At 35.7% G+C, this 18,555-nt stretch overlaps 1 protein-coding gene across 1 annotated transcript in view; it reads left to right on the forward strand.

The window, feature by feature from the left end:
• The first annotated feature begins 3,325 nt into the window (after positions 1–3,325).
• The window catches only part of LOC145672017 (uncharacterized), a 61,898-nt gene continuing 46,668 nt past the window's right edge, over positions 3,326–18,555 (forward strand). Inside the window, exons 1-2 of the mRNA XM_081741206.1 lie at positions 3,326–3,464; positions 15,368–15,464. The gene's annotated coding sequence lies outside the window, so the exon portion shown is untranslated. The remainder of the gene's footprint in view (positions 3,465–15,367; positions 15,465–18,555) is intronic.

An 18,555-nucleotide genomic window follows, 5' to 3' on the forward strand; every position in this document is an offset into this window, starting at 1 on the left:
TATAACAATCGAATTGATTAAGAATATGAACGAGAATGGCAAGAAATACATTTTCTACTCTGTAATGAAATTTATGAAGTAGAAGAGTGACCGAAAGAATTCATAAACCCGACAGTGATACCATTGACTAAGAAATCGAACCCTGAGACAGAGAAAATTACAGAATTATTAGTTTCATATCGCAAGAAAGAACTCTTTAGTTTACATCATACGATTATACTCTCGATGATTAAAGCAAGTGAATGCTGATGGAAGAATTAGTGAAATGAGGAAGTAGGAGGAAACGGGAGTACCCCGAGAGAACCCACGGACACGATGTTGTTCATTACAAACTTTCATATCGCATGTAGCAGAAATTATGCTTTGAAAACATAAGGCAATATGAAAGAAAAAATGAGAAAGTTTAAGGAGGAACATTTTATATCTAGGAAGGGTGCAAGATATCCTATTGGCTTATGAAAGATCAAGAAGAATCGATGAATTTGTATATTATATTTACTGATATAGAAAAAGCTCTCGACTGGGTGAATCGGGAATTGTTGATTGGAGTTTTAAATATCATTGGGTTGTAATCAGTAGCGGCCAAACCTATTCTGAACTCGCTCTAAATCCCCTGTAGAACTCAGTGGCGCAAATCTGTCTTCAACATTGGGGACATTGTTGGGGGGAACGGATAAGACCGTTCTCATATTTTTAAAGCGATTTCAGCTTTGAGAGGCGGGCAGTTTAAGGCTTATTCTGGAGAAGGGAAGTAAGATGAGACTCATATAACTGTAGATGAATCTGATTTCTGAGGTGAACCTGTTGTATATTATATACCAGGCGATGTAGTTGAAATTGTGGTACATATTAGTATTACAAATCAGTGCCGTGAACACATTCTGAAATCTGATTACATGCATATTTGTAATCGGTATGTTTCTACTTAGGCATTCACAATGATCCTCATCCATAATATAGATGGAAATCACATTTCAAATCGGATTATTAGGGGGGACAGTCCCCCAGTTCGAAGATTGGAGTGGACGGACATGTCTCCCTCATCCCCCCGGGATTTGTGTCAGTGGTAGAACTACAAAATAAGTCGTATGGTAATCAAATTTCATAACTTGTGGGGGCCTTTTACGCGCTGCAGCATCTGCAGACCGCTATTGCAGCTACTGGTTGGATTGGAAGAATTGAAGACTCATAGAAAATACCTATATATGAACCAATAAGTAAGTATTGGAATAGGGAAAGAAATGACAGGAGAATTCAATTCGGTGGAGAGACATTGTCTCATACTGATGTTATTTAATATCTGTCTAGAATGGATAGAGAAAAAGAGCCAACATATGGAAGACTGTATTTCAGCTGAAGGTAGAAGGATTAAGGATATACTAATTACAGATCATGTAGCACTACTTGCGCAATCATTAAAAGGGGAAAAAAAATGTTGGAAGACTTATGGTAAAGCTGAGGAAAAGATGGGATGACGTTAAAGAATAAGAGTTAGAAAGACGAAAGTAAAGGTCATTAAAAGGAAGATGTTGGTTTTGAATACGGGAGTAAGAGGGAAGAAAGTAGAACAGGTAATAAGTAACAAGTTTCCGGTACCTGGGTAGTCATGCTATGCGAACGTAAAATGGAATCAAAATTAGGAATGGCGAAAGAAGCATCCACAAAGAAGAGAAGTTCTATTTTGTAGTTAAGAAAAAGACTCACAAAATGTTCTGTGTAAAGTGATATACTCTATGAACCGTGGAAACTACTCAAGAGCGACGAAAAAAAAAAAACTGTAGGTTTTCTAAAATGCGGGTGTTGAGAAGAATGGGGAAATTAGTTAGATTGAAAGTAAAAAGAATAAAGAATTGTTACGAGTAGGGCGAGGAAAGAACAATTTTAGAGGTAATTAGAAAATGAAATAGAAACTGTTTAGGATGTATGTTAAAAAGAAACTGTGTAGTTTGGAAAATGATAGAATGTACGGTGGAAGGATAAAGAGGAAGAGGCGAAAGGAGCTACAATTGAAGAACGATATTGGAACAGAAAATTACAATCTCAAGACGTAGAGGTTAGAGAACCATGGTAGATGGAAGGTTCTCGACCAGTGGCGGCTCTTGAAGGAAATCTCATATGTAAACATTAAACTTCTATCATATCAAACAAAGTGCTGAATACATATCTAATGTACTAATTATTATATGCAGGAATTCGAACTCTGCCCGAAGTTTGAAACGATAAAAGTAATTTTTACAGATGACTTATCTTAAATGCCACCATTGGCAGTAATACCAGAATACCTACGACGATAATGATGATAGCCTCAAAAAGTATGGACTTGTCGTCTGATTACAACTTGACTTTTCATCCAGTTTCAGTGTCATTGTTAGGGCAAAAGATGCATTTTCGTGATGAGGTGTGAGACGAGATAGAGCTCTCCCAATGGAAATAGATATACTTTTCAAGACCAGAAAGAGCCCTCCCAATGGAAATGTATATCCTTTCTGAGACGAGAAAGAGCCCTCCCAATGGAAATGGATATACTTTCCGAGACGAGGAAGAACTCTCCCAATGGAAATGGATATACTTTCCGAGACTAGGAAGAGCCCTTCCAATGGAAATGGACATACTTTCCGAGACGAAAAATATTTTCACGACACCTTTTCGAGACGAAACTGTATCAACTCTTGTCTGGTGCTCACCATTAGTTTATTTATTTATTTATTTATTTTTTAAAGTTTAGCTTCTCAAGGCTATATGAGACAGGGCCCTACAATTTAAGATGACATTTGAATCACTGTAATTTGCTCAATGGTCTCACACCGGGAATTGAACCTGTGATCCCATACACAAATAGTGTGCGCGCGCTAGCCCCGAGGTTTTAGCGGAAGGCAATCGCGGTTCGAATCCCTCTCAGGGGCGGATCCAGGACCGACTTCTGGGGGGGGCGGTGGGTTGTCGTACTGCTACTTTTTAGGGCTCCAAACTTTGGGATGGGTTTTATTTATATATAAAAAATAAGAAAATTTCCTCTTTTTGGGGGGGGGGCAATTGCCCTCCCCTGGATCCTTCCCTGCTAGGGATGAGTGTTGTATGTAAGAACTGAGAGCCAGTTTTACTCGACAAAAAGACATGATAAGTTGGTCACATGTTTGAAAAGTTATTCACTCATATTCCTGTCGCACGTGATTGTGATACGTTTTCACTGTTTTTTTTTTTTTTAAATCATTTCTGCTGTCTAATGAGTTTTGAGATATGGGAACTTCCCGTCCGTGAACTGTCGTTCTGTCTGATGCTGAAACAACAGTTCTCAATGCAAGCAAATCATCAACTTACTAGCGTCACTTCTGTTTCTAAGTGTATCTTTTTCATTTCTTCGCTTACCTAGTAGTTTTGTGATTCGTTGGATAACTAATAGTGCTCAATATTGTCCCAAAAATCAGTGGTCATTTGGTTATTATTATAGGAAAGGAGTTGTTAGTGTATGTGTTTATTCCCGTGAAGAGAGCTCCTTGTTGTGATAGTTTGTATAAATAACTCTTATTTTTATGTTTGTCGATAGTGATTTTAGTATCTTTAAGAGATATTGATGGTGTTAAACATAAAACTTAGACTATTTGAACAGTGTAACACCAAGTTTCATTAGTGTTGTTGGAACTTAATGAACAAGTCTATTTAGCACAAGATTATATGTGACACTATTTAAAGTAGAATCCGAACCACTGCTTACGTTTGTATCCAAGTCAAATATCCTCACCAGGAATCGAACTCGGTTCAAGGTCGCTAGCCGCTCGACCACACCGGTGTTCTTAAGGATCTTCACTACAGCGAAATTAAACTACCGCTAATTTTAGAGTTTTTCTGTAATATCTTCAAATCAAATCAAAATATTCGAAAAGCAGAAACGTAGTGAACTAGACAATATGATTTTGCATGTGATACCGTTATCACAACTCATCTATCTGCTTTCGATTTGCAACTGTAGATAGATTTAGCGTTTTTTGCGGGTTTTGTAAATAGTGGCATGCCAAAAGCAGATAGATGAATTGTGGTAAAGGTATCACATGCAAAAGCGTATTATCTAGTTCACTACGTTTCTGTTTTTCGAATATTTTTATTTGTTTTGAAGATATTACAGAAAAACTCTCAAATTAGCGGTAGTTTAATTTCGCTGTAGTGAAGACCCTTAATGTGTTAAGTAGTTGTAGTGTTGGTCATGCTGATTGAATATACCCAGCATACGGATAGTAAATACAGTGACTTTTGGTAAAGCTTATTTCTTAATACCTTAATTCGGTGCGAGCGGTACCGGGTTCGATTCCCGATGGGGGGCACTCAGTCGAATAAGTGTAAAAAGCTTTTTCAGGCCAGTCATCCCGAATGAGGTTTTCCTCATTCACACCAGGCAAATGCCGGAGTGGTGCCTAACTTATAGGCCCCAGGCAGTTTCCTTCCTTTTGCAATCCCTTCTTCCTTCCCTTTCCCCGGATAGCGTGCTCGCTGCGGGACGCCATTCCTCATACGTGACGGGCTAACATGTCCATAAATGCCGAAAGACCAGAAATCTAAATCCTAAATGCCTTAAATAGACTTATAAATAGTAAATGACAAATACCCATTTTAGTTGATATTTCCTGTGCTTTTGTCCACTTTTTTGGTACAAGCAAAATTTAGTTAGACTTTTAAACAATCTTTTTTTTTTCAAATCATATTTTAACACGTGAACCCACATAAGGTTCTATTTTTTCCCATTCTCTGGCTTCAGAAAATCTATCCTTAATGGCTAGCTAGCTCAAACAGACTACTAGCCAAAGTGGGTTGCAGCTCTATAGAGAAAAATATCTTACTATAGAAAAATGATTTTGTTTTGATTGGATTTTCAGTTTAGCGAGGTTATAGGAGACGTGCACATACAGCTTAACGTGAGATCCGAACCATATGAGCTCCCACCAGGAGTCGAATCCGGGTCTCTGCCTCTAAAGGCGGGTTCGTTAACAGCCAAGGGGGAACTCCATAGAAAAATGAAATAGAAATTAAATGAAATCTTCCAGTATAACGTTCCATGATTATAGAGATGCAAGGGCTCGGAAAAAAACCGGCTTTTTTGGAAAAAAACTCGGTTTTTTCTGCTTCGCTTTTTTGCTTCGGAAATTTTGGGCTTTTTTCAAAATTCTGCTTTAAATCGATTAAGCAGACTTTGTTTCTCTTCTCCATAACACAGAAAGTCATTTAATTAGTGGTTGATGCCGATAATAATATAAAACCTCGAAAGTAAACCATGAATTTCGAAAAGATATTTTAAACAATTTTACTTCAACATTTTTACATTATGAATTCCAAAGGATTAACCAATGTATATAATAAACACATTTTAACCTCCTATATACAAAAGTAAGCAGAGTTGGCAAGAACCATGGTTGTTTCTGAAAATGCCAAAAACCCGTTTTTGGGGGGCAGTTTAAACCAGGCTTTTTTGGGGTTTAAACCAGGTTTTTAGATTTAGATATTTTGCTTTATGTATTTATATTACATATTGACAGAAATAAGTTTGTTTCGCCCTGGTGTTATTATTCAACAACGGGGTTATGCTGGAAGAGGTCCCATAAGCTTAAAGAAGTCCGGTCAGTAAATTTCTTAAATTAAGAAACTCCCGCCCTAGCCATCGGGAAAATCCCGTCATTCTTTTAAATGTAAAACAATAACGAGAAAATCCCGTAAAATTTAATTTGCATGTAAAATTTAAAGGTCAACGTATTATAATCAGTACGCTAAAACTGAGGTATTAAATTACAAATTTAGTATGTAGGTATCATTGAAAGTCCAATCCAAGCTAATGTTGGAAGCTAAGTAGGCAATCGATAAATTTTACCAATTTTAATCAATATATTTAAGCAACCTTCGCTTCTTTATAAAACAACAGACATGCAGAAATATATATAATTTGGTTTCGTTTCGTATGTTTAGGCTTAACATCCTTACGTAATACCGAGGTTATCAAGGAGAAGACTTTCGCTTAAAGTGACATCCGAAAGAGTACTTGGTTTACACATGAAAGAAGGGTTGTGGTTCGACCGAGAATTGAACATGGGACACCTTGATTAAAAGGTGAAAAGGAAATAAGACTAATGCAGATGGTTTGACATGTGAAACGTCACCATGAAGTTCACACGATTTGCATTTTTGTTCTTTTAATTTTTTTAGTTTAAACCAGTTATTAAAAAAAAACAGCTGGTGTAAACGAGCCAACCCTAAGAGTAAAAACTTCTTTTAAAAAATACACAAATAACTAGCAAAATTCTATGTAGTATTTTTACTTCAAAATATTCCATACCCTCTTTTTGAAACAAAATAAAATTAAAATAAATTTATATGATACAATTAAAGGCTGCACATCTGGAACTTTTTTTCTGTATATTCTTGAAATTCTACAGTCAAGTTTTGCATAACCACCATCAAGGGCGCCCATCAGGGGAGTTAAGAGGGCGCTTGCCCACCCTAGACGAAAATGTACTTCAGAATATTGAAAATCCAATAGGATTTTTACATTAGTTACAGCAAAATTTGAAACTATTTTTGAAACGTCGCTTATACTTGCCCCTCCTTGGAAACCACAACATGGGCGCCCTTGACCACCATCACGGTTTACCCAGTCCTCAAGTTTTCTGAATTTTTAACAAGAGGGATTCAACATATCATTACGGAACTTCCAAAAAAAAAAAAAAAAAAAAAAGACTACGGAATATATTTAAGTTAAGCTAAATACAACTGCACAACAAACGTGACTGAGTGGTTGGCTTTTGCGCTTCTATCGGGAAGTCCGGGATTCAACCCAGCATTCGACCATTCTGACAAAGAATTCCTTCATTCCATCTGAGAATGTAGAAATAGTGCGTGTACTGGCCGACTAGGAGTGTAGGAGTTGGCTGACTTCCTTTCTTATTGTTTTTAAATCGTTATTATTACTAATTACCAGCAGTGACGGTTTTGCGAAGGTTAGAGGATCGGTCTTTCGGACTGAAGCCTGTTCTCCAAAGTTGTGGAATGTCTAAAACGAACGAAATATCTATTATTTATGCCTTTACTCATAAACTTTAAGCTCCCGTCAAATAAAAATTACGAATGTTTAGAAAAACTAAACATTAGTAGTAAGAAAACCCCTCCCAAAACACTTTTTTAAATTCGCCACTGATTCTCAGTATAAAATGATCTTCAAGGTTGTATCCGGAAGATTATTGCTAAACATATAAACGAAACGAAATATTAGTTATGCCTGTACTCATAAACTTCAAGCACCTCCCAAATAAAATTAGGACCTTTTAGAAAACGAAACAATCAGAAAAACCCCTCCCAAAGTACTTTTCTAAATCTGCTATTGATTATTTGTATAAATTGGTATTCAAGGTTGTATCTGGAAAATTATTGCTAAATCATTGCACAACTACAGTATAACAGAAATACGGTTTGACGGAAATATTGAAAAACGTATGCTTTGACGGATATACAGAAAAACGTAAGTTTAACTTTCGTGCTAGAAGCTGGAGTACTAAGCTCTTAGAAATGAAACACGGATGACAAACTAAAATGATCTAGAGAAGGAAAAAATTGTCGATAACTCAAAAGTTAAAATAAAGTTAAATAGCCTGTAAAATTGCCCTCAAATACTACATTCTTCATGTTAGCTTTAATTCGTAAAATATGTGTTCCATCCATCTTGATGGTGAATTACAGAGCTAAATATGACATTCAGGTCGTGGAAATCTTATCTAACTATAGAATATACTATAAGAAAGCTATTTGGATAGAAAAATCATGAAGTTGAAAAAAGCCAAAATTTCCAAAATTCTCGTTTTTTTTTCAAAAAAGCCGGCTTTTTATGTGAAAAAAACCATCGATTCAAAAAAGCCGGCTTTTTTGCATCTCTACATGATTATGCCTATTAGGTTAAGTGAAACGGATGATTAAAGCAAGTGAATGATGATGGAAAAAATGGTGGAATGAAAAAGTGGGAGGAAACAAGAGCACCTGGGAAAACAAACAGAAACGTTGTTGTCCACCACAAACTTACTTGACGAAGGATTGAGCCAGGGACCGCACGCACCAGAGGTAGGCCTATGCGCTCTAATACTGAACCACCGAAATGAAATAAAGTATTATACGCAGGGTCTTCGAGAAAGAATGGTAAGGTTTCGTAGAGCTCCTGTGTAGGGTTGATGGCACTTGCGTGGTTGAATAATACATATTTTTATTTGGCAACTTAATAGTTTATTTAGCGTAAAAATAAATATAGTGGTACTAGAATCCTTTATGCTCTGACAAAAAATGTTAAAGTGCGTTTGTATATCAGTATTTTTCTATGTGCGTACCGTCCTAAGCCCGACACACGTCCGGGCGATAATCTATTTGACACGCTAGACCCTATCGAGTATGTGTGGCGTAAGAGTGTCAATTTATAGTTGATTCGTGCTTTCAGGTAGTTCACATTATCGATTTTTAACACGATACACAATGCCTTTGATAAAACCTCACAAGAAAAAATACAGTGGTGTGAATTAGGGCTTCGTCTGGGCCAAGAATTGGGTCTTGACGCCATGTACGTTGATCTCTAAAACGAAGATCCAAAGAAAAAAAAATCAACAAACGTATTTTTGTCACAGTACAGTGGATTCTGGTAACAGTGCATTTGTTTTTAAATTAAATAAACTTTGAGCTACCAAATAAAAGTTACCAAGTATATCATTCAGGCATCCCTGCACAACAGTCGCACGAAACGCCATCATTTTTTCTTGAAGATCCAATATAGTAAAAAGGATGGTTGCTTTGTAACGCAGTGGTAATTGGAGGCCTGAGGGAGCGAGTGCAGGGAATAGTACTGTGGACTAGATTACCGAAGATGGATGGATGGGCACTGTTTGAAGTCAATGAAAGTCGCAATGTGTTGGGGAAGTGCATGTAAGGTTTTGATGTGGAGTGTGTGTAGAGCTTAATTTTTGGAGGAATTACAATCTGGTGACGGTCGCATTATTTATATTATTTCTACCTTGTTACCAGTGTTGGGAAGTAACGTAACGCAAGTAACGTTTCCTAGAAACGCGTTACATTTTTTCCAAAGTAACTGTAACGGTAACGCGTTACAAATTTTTAAGTAACATACCTAGTTCGCGTTACATTTCGGATAAGTAACTACAATATATGTATATATTTTTTTCGGAAACAAATGTTTCTTTCCTGTAAGTGAATTTCTCAGAAAAAAAAAAAAAAACAATCGAGCGACCAACAGTCACAGATACACAGAGAAACAGATAAGTTCGTAGTGCCACTTGCTGTATTTTTGAAGATGAAGATTTTGTCGTAGATTTTGACAGCTCCAAATCAATACATTCAGTGAGTGAACTAGGGGTGCAATGATACCGGTAGTCTATTTTACTTTGATTGGTGTTGTTTTTATAAAGATGGAGAACGAAAATATTTTACCGTTCGAATATTTTACTCAGCTCTTAAGAATACTTTTTTCTTAAGAGCTGAGGATGATGGTGGATAGCATTTAAAAGTAAAGTGTCTGAAGTACCTCGGCGGAAAATATTTATCAACAACTAGCGTGTCATAATTAACGATTTACAGTAAGGGGTTAATATGAATAAACTGTGTTCTGATGAGCAGATCTACTTTATTGCTAGAAAATAGTTTGCTCATGGTATGTAATATTGAAGTTCTTTCAGATCAGTTTGCTTATCCTAGAGTCCCGTTGATTATAGAGTAGTGTAATGTTTCTCTATATTCTTTATTTTTAATTTTACATAACAACATTATTATTATTAAATAATTAGTTTAGCAGAATAATAATAAGCAACCATTTTTTTCTAACGCTAAGGGATAAGCACGAGTCAAGCTAAAACTCGACTCGACTCGAATTCAAGTCGAGTTTCGAGTCAAGTCAAGGGTAATATCCTCGAGTCGAGTTCCGAGCCGATTCAGTTTTTCGCGTCGAGTTTCGAGTCCAGTCGAGTTTGATAAATGGCTCATTCGTTTTACATCTTGAAGTCATGGCCTGGATTACACTGGAAAACGGAAGCCATGAGAAATGTAAACTAATTAGAGATGCAAAAAAGCCGGCTTTTTTGAATCGATGTTTTTTTTTTACATAAAAAGCCGGCTTTTTTGGGAAAAAAACGAGAATTTTGGAAATTTTGGCTTTTTTCAACTTCATGATTTTTCTATCTAAATAGCTTTCTTATAGTATATTCTATAGTTAGATAAGAATTCCATGACCTGAATGTGATATTTCGCTCTGAAATTCACCATCAAGATGGATGGAGCACATGTTTTACGAATTAAAGCTAACATGAAGAATGTAGTATTTGAGGGTAATTTTAGAGGCTATTTAACTTTATTTTAACTTTTGAGTTATCGACATCTTTTTTCTTCTCTAGTTTGTCATCCGTGTTTCATTTCTAAGAGCTTTTAGTACTCTAGCTTCTAGCGCAAAAGTTAAACTTGCTCGTTTTTCTATTTATCCGTCAAAGCGTACGTTTTTCAATATATGTCAAACCGTACTTCCACATTTCTGTTATACTGTAGCTGTGAAGTGATTTAGCAATAATTTTCCGGACACAACCTTGAATACCAATGTATACAAATAATCAGTAGCGGATTTAGAAAAGTACTTTAGGAGGGCGTTTCCTAAAAAGTCCTAATTTTATTTGGGAAGTGCTTTCCGGATACAACTTTAAAAATAATTTTATACTGAGAATCAGTGGCGGATTTAGAAAAGTATTTTGGGAAGGGTTTCTTACTAATGTTTAGTTTTTTTAAACATTCGTAATTTTTATTTGACGGGAGCTTAAAGTTTATGAGTAAAGGCATAAATAATAGATATTTCGTTTGTTGCAGACATTCCGTAACTTTGGAGAACGGGCTTCAGTCCGAAAGACCGTCCCCCTAACCTTCGCAAAACCGTCACTGCTGGTAATTAGTAATAATAACGATTTTAAAACAATAAAAAAGGAAGTCGCCCAACTCACAGTACACGCACTATTTCTACATTCACAGATGGAATGAAGAAAAGCTTTGACAGAATGGTCGAATGCTGGTTGAATCCCGGACTTCCCGATAGAAGCGCAAAAGCTAATCACTCAGTCATGTTTGTTGTGCAGTTGTATTTAGCTTAACTTAAATATATTCCGTAGTCTTTTTTTTTTTGGGGGGGGGGAGTTCCGTAATGATATGTTGAATCCCTCTTGTTAAAAATTCAGAAAACTTGAGGATTGGGTAAACTGTGATGGTGGTTCTATAAAACTTAACTGTAGAATTTCAAGAATATACAGAACCAAAAGCTCTAGATGTTCAGTCTTTAAGTGTATCATATAAATCTAAGTATTTCTCTTATGTTTTATTTTAATTTTATTTTGTTTCAAAAAGAGGGTATTTAATATTTTGAAGCAAAAATACTACATACTATTTTGCTAGTTATGTGTGTATTCTTTAAAAAGAAGTGTTTACTTTTAGGGTTGGCTGATTTACACCAACTTTTTTTTTAATAACTGGTTTAAACTACAAAAATAAAAAGAATGAAAAATGCGAATCGTGTGAACTTCATGGTAACGTTTCCAGATATCAAACCACCTGCAATAGTTTTATTTCCCTTTCACCTTTTAATCAAGGTGTCCCATGTTCAATTCTCGGTCGAACCACAATCCTTCTTTCATGCGTAACTCAAGTAGCGGTTCGGATGTCAGTTTAAGCGAAAGTCTTCTTCTTGATAACCTCGGTATTTCGTAAGGATGTTAAGCCTAAATATACGAAACAAACCAAATTGTATATTTCTACATGCCTAAATGCGTGTTGTTTTATAAAGAAGCCAATATTGCTTAAATATATTGATAGAAATTGGCAAAATTTATCGATTGCCTACGTAGCTTCCAACATTAGCTTGGATTGGACTTTCAATGATATCTACGTACTGGTACTAAATTTGTAATTTAATACCTCATTTTTAGCGTACTGATTATGGTATGTTGACCTTTAAATTTTACATGCAAAGCAATAACAGGATTTTCCCGTTATTGTCTTACATTTCAAGTAATGACGGGATTTTCCCAGTGGCTAGGGCGGGAGATTCTCAACTTAAGAAATTTACTGACCGGACTTCTTTAAGCTTATGGGAGTTCTTCCGGCATAACCCCGCTGTTGCATAATAACATCAAGGCGAAACAAACTTAGGCTATTTCTGTGAATATGTAATATAAATACATAAAGCAAAAAATCTAAGTCAAAAAAGCCTGGTTTAAACATCCCCGAAAAAACGGGTTTTTGGCATTTTCAAAAACAACCACGGTTCTTGCCAATTTTGCTTACTTTTGTATATAGGAGGTTAAAAAATTCTTATTATATACATTGGTTAATCCTGTGGAATTCATAATGTAAATATGTTGAAGAAAAATTGTTTGAAATATTTTTTCGAAATTCATAGTTTATTTTCGATGTTTTATATTATTATCAGCATCAACCACTAATTAAATGATTTTCTGTGTTATAGAGAAGCGATACAATGTCTGTTTTATCAATTTAAAGCAGTATTTTGAAAAAAGCCCAAAATTTCCGAAGCAAAAAAGCAAAGCAGAAAAAACCGAGTTTTTTTTCCAAAAAAGCCGGTTTTTTTCCGAGCCCTTGCATCTCTAAAACTAATACTTTTTTCTTTATATGGAATACTTTTAGTGTTGCTCATGAGAGGGGACACTGCTTGCATCTCGTCTCGTCTCGATAGCAAGACCACAAAAGATTTTTTATAACAAGCTCAGCTCGGCTCGGCTTAACTGAGAAGATGGCTCGAGCCGGCTCACTTGGGGTGAACCATCGGCTCGAGCTCGCTTGGTAGGGATGAGCCATTTGCTTGGTTCGGCTCAACTGAGCCGAGGGCTCTAGCCGAGTCTGTTTTGTGAGCTGTTGGCTCGGCTGACTTCTCGGTTCGGGTCGATAGTAAATGAGCTGTGAGCCGAGCTGCTCGAGTCATTGACAATTCTAAACTCAGGCCGAGCAGTTTTGAAGATATTTGGCCAGTGCCCTATAACTTTTATCAGTGTTTGGCTCCAGCCCGAATACTCAAAATCTTCAACCCAAATTCAGAAGCTCGTGAACAATGTCCTTGACTCCTAGACTTCACGGCTACCGAGGTTGGCAATCAACTAGTTTTTTAGTATTCAAATACAAAGCGCCTATTTTTCTATTTGTATACAATGTTGTTATAATTAATAATAATAATAATAATAATAATAATAATAATAATAATAATAATAATAATAATAATAATAATAATAATAATAATAATAATAATAATAATATAAGTTGTAGTAGTAGTAGTGTAATTGATCATAATTATACTGTCTATGTAATATACTTGAAGAATGTACTCGAAGCTACACACCGGATTTGGCTTGAGTTGACTCGAAACTCGACCCCAATTCAAGTCGGGCTGGAGGAAATTTTTCGAGTCGAATTCTCGGGTCGAGCTCAAAGAAGTCTGTTTCTAGTCGAATCGAGTGTCAAAGAAAACTCGCTCGTGTCCATCCCTACGAATAACGCAGTATGGCATTTTATCAATGTTACATTATCTGAAAATGTTCATATATCAAGTAAAAATTTGTCCTCGCATTTACATAAAGCGATTCAGAACGTGCAGTAATAATAATAATAATAATAATAATAATAATAATAATAATAATAATAATAATAATAATAATAATAATAATAATAATAATAATAATAATAATAATAGCGATAGTAATAGTAGTACGGAAAATTAAAGCCATATTTTTTCACATTTTTAAAGTTTCGGACCTAAAAGTAACAGTTACTTTTTAGGGGCAAGTAACGCGTTACTAACGCGTTACATTTTAAGAGAAAGTAAAGTAACTTGTAACGCGTTACATTTTACAAGTAACTTACCCAACACTGCTTGTTACTCTAGTTACAACTATACCACATACACAGAGCTTTGCATGTTAATCTTTTTACGTGCAGTAATAAGTTCTCTACATGTATTATATTGCGTTACTTTGTATGTTTATTTATATTGTATTATTTATATTATCTTGGTTTCGTGTCTTCCTTGTTGTGGTTTCTTATCTCCTTGTATTGTTTGTAAATAGGAGCACGAGTTGTGGGATCTTGTGTGAGTTGTGCTGAAGCTGGGGATCCTTACAATTTATAACAAAAAATGAAATGGAATGAAATCTTTCTGTTTAACGTCCTATGAGGCTAAGACTGACGATAATCGAGGCAAGTGAATTTTGGTAGAGGAATTGGTGGAATGATAATGTGGAGGAAATGGGGTACTCCTATGGGGAAATGGGGTGTCCAGCAAAAGCTTACTTCGCTGGGGATCGATCCAAGGACTTCAGACACCGGAGGTTAAGCGCTGTACCTCATAGCCACCGCGTCCCCCTTATATATAACACTTTTATTTGTTTACAGTATAACATTTCACCAAATAACAATATTTCTTGTCTGGTACTTTGTCCGTGTGTGTGTGTGTGTAGGCTACCTGCATTTTGTGCGACAAATAATTGAGCTTATTTTCATGGAAAATCATAATTTATTTACTAACAAATAGCTACTTAATTCAGTAACTTATAACCCTACTAAGATTTTTATCTATATGATTACCCAATGGTTATATATATATATATATATATATATATATATATATATATATATATATATATATATATATATATATATATATATATATATATAAAGAGAGAGAGAGAGAGAGAGAGAGAGAAATACTGGCGGGTCCAGGATATGATCATGGGAGGGGCTAAACCATAATTTGTCGTTTTATCCAGTGTAAAACTGAATTGAAGCCCATTTTATCCAATGTAAACCTGAGCATCAAGGGGAGCTATAGCCCCGTATCCACCCCTTAGATCCGCCCTTGTATATATATATATATATATATATATATATATATATATATATATATATATATATATATATATATATATATATATATAACAGAACTACGTTCTTAAATTAATAAGTTTAATTATGGAATGCATGTCTTAAAATATTATTATGTAGTTCTATTGAGAAAAAAATATATAACTATCTATTGTGATTTTTTTCTTGGAGTGATGAATTCGAAGTACATAGATGCATTTGTAACTTGATTCTTTTTAAAAAAATCAAAAAGATTTCTAACTTTTTATTTGAAAAATATTTTTCATTTCTTGAATCAATTATATTTTTGGAAATATCAATACATTGAAGAAAATATTTTTAAGAACTTATGAGGCATGAATGAAATATTTGAATAATATGTGATATTTAACTAGGTATCCTTACAATCTTGTACAAATTTTCTAATTTCTGTCGTTTAATCTCGTTTCAGGTAATTATCAGTTATTTGTGCTCTGTCCTGAACAATAGATCTATTTTTAAACAAACAACTAGATTAGAATTTTGTTTTCGTCTTTTATTATTTAAACGTAAGTAGAAACATTATCATTGACATTATTCTTTAAATATTATACATCTTTACTGCACATTTTATACTGATTACCTACCTATATTATATTTTTGGGTTAACTGCTGTATCGCCGGACCAATTTTAGGAAATTTACCGGGTCAATTGGAGAATTTATTTCAGTTTGTGAGGGAGAATGAATGAAAGTCAGGTAAGGGGAATAGTAAAAGTTAAGAAAATGGATGTATTTTTTGGTTGTTGTTGATGTTACAAGCGGCACTGTATGTGGAGGCGGATGGACTATTTCGCGGTGACGTACACTTGTTTTACTATACGGATTCATAGATTGTAAAAGGGACAAGAAAAATTTGGGGGTCTTTAATTTGCCCATTTCATGTCGAGAACAGAACCCAACTAACGCTGCGGGGCTTCTAACCCGTTCCTACTACTACTACTACTACTACTACTACTACTACTTATATACAACTACTACTTAAAACTACACGCCTAGTAACATAATCTAACGTAACGTAATGTAATCCAACCAAATATAACCGAATGCAGTACATTTTGGTACTTTTTTCGATTTTCAAATTTGCCCGGCGATACAGCAGTAATGCCATATATTTTTTTTTAACTTGACAATTTTAACACAAATTACTGCCCTTATACAGGGTGGTCCGGAAGTGGGCGTTCCCCCGCCCTTTAGTTTCAACAGTGTAGTGTTAGTCATGGTAGAATGTCTATACACAGTTACCTTGAAGTCTTAAGAGTGTTAAGAGTAATAAACATCGGTATGATCACCATCCATGTCGTAACACAGCTGAATTCTGCGCCAAGTTCTCGCAGATGTTTTGCAGAGATACTCCGGACTCACGAGGGTGAAGGCGTGTTTCACAGCTGCTCATAATTCCTGCGTTGTGTGATTTCAAGTGTTTCTTACTTGTTGCTTTATAAAACCTCAGACAGCATTATCTGGTGTCGTCAGCTCGGAACTTCTTGGAGACCAGGCAAAGGGAGCTGGTGAAGGTGCACTTTCTTTCAATCCAGCGGCCAGCAAACTTCACTGCAAATAACTGTTACCAAGCAGAAAACGGCAGAAAACAAATGAACATGGATAGCAATGTTGCCAGACAATGCAAATTAATGTTACCAGAGAATGCCAAGCAATGTTACCAACAAATGTGGCTAAAACCTAAATCCGTCAGAAAACACCAATTACGGGTACGCCCACTTCCGGACCACACTGTATTTAATCAATAAAACATTTAATAATATTAATTGTATTAAGAGTCAAGATGAATTTGAAGCAGTAGTTTTTTTTTTTTTTTTTTTTTAAGTTTAACATCTCACATTTATGCATCGAGGTTAAGGAAGACGGTGATTTTGAGATGGATGATAATGATGGAATGACAACTCAGTAAAGCAAATGAGGAAAACTCAGTAAAACCTTATTCAGGAAGGCTGGCTTGAAAAAGATTTTACACACTTTTGACCGAGCGTTCCCAGCGGGAATCGAACCCGGAACCGCTCGCACGAAAGACGGTTTAAACAAAGAATGCCACTGTGTGTATAAGTATTTTGCCATAACTTCGGACCACTTATTGCCCTACCCTCTAGTAGGGGCGGACTGGCAATAGTTAGCTCACCCTCAAAATTTGTTTTCATCAATATATTTTCCTCCTAGCATTAAGTGCTTTCGCCTATATCATGTTGGTCCATCCAACAGCGCGGGCACAACTCTCAATTACCAGGTAGCTGGAAGGACAAGTCCTTCTCTGCCCTTTACTGACTACAGAAAACATGACATCACTAACGTTAAATATCTGAGAAAGTTTCAGTTTAGTTTTTAGAGGGAAGAAAATTGTGTTGCTAAATGTCAGGATTAATAAATAATCTGTAATAACGACAGTAAAAATAAGCATGTGAAAACTACATTTCCTTTTATCTTGGGAACCAACAATTTTTTGTTGCTGTATAGATTGTATAAAGGCTAGGTCATGCCATGAATTTTAAAAGATATCATATGTCCTACTATGTTATCGTGTAGAGTAGTACAATCTTATAAATCTCACTGTGTTATCGTGTGGAGTAACGGACATGGTAACATAATAACAACACAATTTTATAAATCCTACTATGTTATTATTTGGAGTAACGGTCGGTCGGACGTACTAATATTACAATCTTATAAATCTCACTGCATTATTGTGTGGAGTAACGGATATGGCAACATAATAACAACAGAATCTTATAAATCCTACTATGTTATCGTGTAAAGTAACGGCCAGTCGGACGTACTACTAGTACAATCTTAAAAATCATGCTGTTTTATCGTGTGGAGTAACGGACATGGCAATATAATAACAACATAATTTTATAAATCCTACTATGTTATTGTGTGGAGTAACGGCCGGTCGGACGTACTAGTAGTACAATCTTAAAAATCATACTGTTTTATCGTGTGGAGTAACGGACATGGCAACATAATAACAACAGCATCTTATAAATCCTACTGTATTATCGTGTGGAGTAACGGCCGGTCGGACGTACTAATAGTACAATTTTATAAATCTCACTGTGTTATCGTAGAGTGACGGATGTACGGAGTAGGGATGAGCACTAGTCGAACTAAAACTGGACTCGACTCGAAACTCGACTCAAATTCGACTTGACTTTCCAGTAGAGTCAAAGGACTTTTCTCGAGTCGAGTTCTGAGCTGAGCCACTATTTTTGAGGTCGAGTTTGATAAATGGTGCGCTCGTTCAGCTCGTTTTAAGTCGCTTTGAAATCGTGCTCTGATTAGACTGGAAAGTTAATGTAAGCAGCAATGTGGAATACTTTTAATGTTGCTCACGATAGGGGATCTACTCGCATCTCGATAACGAAAGGAAAATAGATTTTTGTAACGCGACAGCCTCAAATGTAGTGAGCGCCAATATAAGTATATACTTTAGTTCATACCATCAAGGATGAGACGTGTACGGTCAAACTTTTGAGTTTATCGTCCCTTTCAACAGCGAGGCTGAATGAGACGGGACCTATCGATTAACGTGAAATCCGACATGCGCTTCCGCCAGGAATAGTATCTGGGTCACCCATGCCAAAGGCGC

The sequence above is a fragment of the Thermobia domestica genome, chromosome 2 (assembly GCF_964235325.1).
Source record: "Thermobia domestica chromosome 2, izTheDome1.hap1.1, whole genome shotgun sequence".
Classification (NCBI taxonomy): Eukaryota; Metazoa; Arthropoda; class Insecta; order Zygentoma; family Lepismatidae; genus Thermobia; species Thermobia domestica.